This window comes from Aulonocara stuartgranti, assembly GCF_965226115.1.
Source record: "Aulonocara stuartgranti genome assembly, chromosome: 8".
Classification (NCBI taxonomy): Eukaryota; Metazoa; Chordata; class Actinopteri; order Cichliformes; family Cichlidae; genus Aulonocara; species Aulonocara stuartgranti.
Window position 1 is genome coordinate 25,730,829 of NC_138959.1, and position 4,657 is coordinate 25,735,485.

Consider the following 4,657-nt stretch of genomic DNA (forward strand, 5'->3'; position numbering starts at 1 on the left):
AACCGTGACCCAAATAAAACACACTGAGCTCACATCAGCAGAACGAGCCACTACGCAATCACTTGTCTAGAGTTGGAAAAGTTTGTTATTGACCCAAGAGTTGGTTCCAAAAATCATAATTTCTGTTAACTGCTCTAAGGAAGCAGCTCTGCTGACCAGCTCAGCTGATGGAGCCAGACTTTGACGTTTGGATCCCGTTCAAGGCCTTGAGGTCCCGACTCTGGAGGTAACATAACCAGAGCTTCAAGCCTCAGGTTTGCCATGACCCAGTTCTGTCTTCCTGTTGTCTGGACAGTTGGCTGAGTGGAGGTTTGTTGAGGAGACGAACACTAGACATGAGAGACTGGGTTAAGAGAAAAGAGATTTCATTGGACTAGAGAGCAGAGTTTTATTTAGGGTACTGCATAGCTATTTATACCCCCAACATACCGCTTTCAAGCAATGCAAAGATTTAAAATAACACTAATGAGTTATTGCCTGTTTCACTGGCAGTAGGGGGCCAAAACAGTCACTGTTATTTTTCCTTTCAGCTCCCCAGATTGGCAACTATATGTGTTTTGCTTTAGTAAATGAGAAAAGCAGTTTCCTCCCCTGAAAAATGTCAAGGAGCCAGTGTCAGTGTCCAAAACACTTTAAATACTTAATACAAAAGGTGAAAAAGTTCTTCCTGAAATTTTATTTCTTTAGGCTTTTCACATCCAAAACAGTTTAGCATAGGGATAACGATAGGACTGGTTCCTCTTTGATTTATATATATATATATATATATATATATATATATATATATATATATATATATATATATATATATTCATCCATCACAGCAAGATCATTTGTTCCACATTTTGTCATGCTGAAGTTTTTGCTCATTACTTTGTTGAAGCACCTTCAGCAGCAATTACAGCATCAAGTCTTTAAAGATAATGCTATAAGCTTGGCACACCTATTTTTAGGCTTCTTCCATTGTTTTTTGCAGAACTTCTCAAGCTCTATCAGGTTGGATGGTCGGTGCACAGAGATGTTCAAATACAGTCTGTGTTCTGGCTGGGTCACTCAAAGACATTCACAGTGTGGTCCGAAAGCCATTTCTTTGTTGTCTTTGCTGTGTTTTTTTAAGAGTGCTCAGGAGCAGGTTATCGTCAAGGCTCTGTACATTGCTGCATTCATCAATTGTACATTGCTCGTCCCTGACTAGTCTCCCAGTTCCTGCTGCTGAGAAACATCCCACAGCATGATGCCGCCACCACCGTGCTTTACAGTACGAACAATATCAGCCAGATAATGAGCATTACCTGGTTTCCTCCAGACATGCCGCTTGGTATTCAAACCAAAGAGTTAAATTTTGGCCAGAAAACACTCGAAAGACTCTCAGATCATGAGAAACGAAATTCTCTACAGGTTGGCCACTGAGGAGGGGCTTCTGTCTGGCCACTCTAGCATAGAAGCCTGATTGGAGGAGTGCTGCAGAATTCTGATGTGAAAAATTAATTTGATCAACTTTAGAATAAGGCTGTAACATGACAAACTGTGGAACAAGTGAAGTGCTTGAATAATATCAGGGTGCACTGTACGTACCAAAAGCCAGCAAATGCACACTCTACGACTCAGAAATACTCGCTACTAAAAACTTTCAGTTTGCTTTGGTGTCAGAAAAGAATCGAGGTTAATCAGCAATGCTCTGAACAAGATTTGGAAGAAAAATAGAAAACAATTTAAAATGGTAAGTTTGCAGACTACTAGAAACAGTTTTCTGCTCATTAGATTTCAGTTAGGACAACTATAGTCAAGAGAAGATTATTTACACCTGCATTAATCTATATGCGGTAGTATGGCTGTGTTCTGGGACCTGCCGGCCCTGCCACACACAGACATGGAAAGCAAGAGGCACAGACCGGAGCGGCCAACAGTGACACCAGATACGACACTGTCGGACACAGGATGAAAGGAACGGCTGGGGTTTATGTGGGTTGCAAAGTGGCTTTCAATTTGAATAGTGAGCCGGCTAAAGCAGCTTAATTATTCTTTTAAAAGTGTAAAATACATACAGCAAAGCCTGGTTGTATAGGTTGTTTCATTGTCTGACTACACATGTGTCAACATAAATATAAAACAGCTAGAAAACCAGCTGCTGCTCGTAACCAGAAGATGAAATATCTAAATGCTTCACTGGCAAATCTGATAGGGATTTAAAAGTAATAATAAGAGTGGATTATAATCCATTCTAAACAAATGAACACCACTGAAGGATGACTATAGGAGGAGAGAATATGTTGTAAACTGAACACCTGGCTTATTTCTATGGCCCAGACAGTACGCGAGCACAAGGCAACCGGTCAACTCTCGTATTTTCCCTGCAGGGAAGTAGGTCTGGATCTCCACTTCATTTGCATGATAAGGGAGAAATGCACGATATTGTTGCTGTGACAACGCAGAGGAGACATATGGCTCTTTTAGAGAATCCTCAGGGTGTCAGAAAAGGTGGAAGCTCTCGCTGAGTGTTTCACGCAAGGTGGGGCGAATGAGAGAAATCTTTTGGTCCTTTTGTGCTATCGAGCATCCTGATGCACAGTGCAAATGTTTTAGTGTGTGCCAACATCTCCACCCTTCCACCTGCCACCACTACCTCCTCAACTGATCTTTCCTGGCAAACAGGAATATATGACCGAGGATGCTGCACTCTGAAAATCAGAAAAAACAAGAGGATGGAGAAAGAAGGAGACAAATGAGTGATTTGTGTGGGAGGGAAAGTTGCCCACACTTCATTTGTATAAGATTTCACCAATGAATGAGCCTCATGCCATTACCCGCGTTTGGACACAAAACAATGACTTTCCTGTGTATTTAAAAAAGCGCTCTTGTGCGATTCCACGGTTATCATAAAAGTGCCTATTTTACACATGCATGCGGCCGTTGTTTTCCAGGAGCCACTGAGGCCACAAACAATACAGAGCCTGTGTTTGTGAGCGAGAGCACGTGCCGCCCTCAGACTAGAGAGCAGCTGGCAGCACCATCAAACATTCATGAGTGAGATGGAAACACTGAAGGGATACAGGAGGAGAGGCAGCGAGTGCGAGCGTGCAAAGGATAATGCGACTTATCTGCATTACCTCTGGGCTGCTGTTGTTTGTGCGGGCCACTGTTTTCTGTGTGTGTGTGTGTGTGTGTGTGTGTGTGTGTGTGTGTAAGAGAGAGAGAGGTGAGCAGAAATCGAGTTCCTGTCACCATCTGCAGCACCTGTTCAGTTCACTATACCTGAGAGATACTAGTCTTCTTACAGTGCAGGCAGCATGCTATTCTTTAACGGTCAGCATCTGTTGATGGAGAAGAAGAAAAAAAAGAAACCCCAAATAAAAACATTACCCCATCCGTGTAAATGAGTGTTTGGCGTTTCCACGGTGACTGGTGACCTTACCTGCGGTGAACGGGCTTCAGGAATCTCAGCAGACTGACAGATGACCTGACTCGACACCAGCCGAACAGCAAACGGCGAGAATTCCTTCAGAAGCCGTGATTGGCAGGGAAGGAGAAAATAAAAGCCTGCGCTCTCGCCTCTTCGAATTGCCAGTCTTATAAATTATTTTCATAGTTTGATCAAGGTTGCGCATAACAAGCAGAGATGAACCTGAGCTGGCAAGGCAGCAACACTGACTTTCTTTTCTTGTCAAGGAAAGACTTGGCAGGAGGAAGAAAAGATGTTTTTGAGGCTTTTAGTCTTTGAGTTTTGTCATCTGGATATTGCAGTTAGTCGTTCGATTTCCCTACCTTCCTGTAGTATCAGAACACATTTGAACTTCTCACAAAAGCACAGAAGAACATAGATTACTTTGAAAACTTATTCAGCCTCTTTCACCTCAAGATGACAAGGCAACTGCGGCATACACCAATGAGCTGCATGATTAAAACCATCTGTCTAATACTTTGCAGGTTCCCCTTGTGTTTATCTCCTCACACTGAAGCGTTGAGGGCTGAACATCTTTATCATCCCCTTCAATTTTAAGGAAGGTGTTAATTATCTCTAATTAATGTATCCCGAAGTGTTCCTAGTTTTACATTTATCCCCCTGCGGTGATCTGACAGATTTTTCTTTTTAGGGTTTGGATGAAATCCACAGTGTTAATATTCTGGATGGTGTGTGCTTTGAGATGAGATGAAAGCCTCCAGAAAGTCTTGCAGCCTGGGCAGTATTTCTCTCCACTGCAGAGTCTCCTCATATATAAATGTGTTTCTTCTGTCTCAGTCTTCGCAGTCACACAGGAGAAAAAGACTACTGCACACCCGCACTGTGGTGGCAGTGGTGTGCTGGCCAGCTCTTCATCAAGAGTGCACTGAAATAAAACCTGTGCCCTTGGATCCACCGGCCTAGAGAAAGGGGAGGATTGAGGTCGGCTTGCGTGCCAGTGTGCGCGCTCTTGTCCACGCCGACGAGAAGAACATCTTAGAAAGTTAGGGAGATTAGCCGCATCAGTGTCCGTGCTAATACTGCCCCATATCTGCCACTGATCCTCATCAGCACATATGTTCCTAGAAAAGGAAGCAGCAAAAGGAGTTCTGCACGCTGACCAGGTTAAAGCTGTGTGTATTTACAGTAATGCACTGCTATTTACAGTGTGGCTGCTACTGTATCTGGCTATCCACGTAAAGCACGGACCAGCAATAG

At 43.3% G+C, this 4,657-nt stretch overlaps 1 long non-coding RNA gene across 1 annotated transcript; it reads right to left on the reverse strand.

The window, feature by feature from the left end:
- Positions 1 to 842: 842 nt before the first annotated feature.
- Positions 843 to 4,341, reverse strand: LOC309712263. Its single transcript, XR_014278224.1, has 3 exons — positions 3,413 to 4,341; positions 3,235 to 3,311; positions 843 to 2,678 (listed from the first exon to the last, which is right to left on the reverse strand). It is a non-coding gene; the product is annotated as an uncharacterized lncRNA (long non-coding RNA).
- Between the last annotated feature and the right edge of the window lie 316 nt (positions 4,342 to 4,657).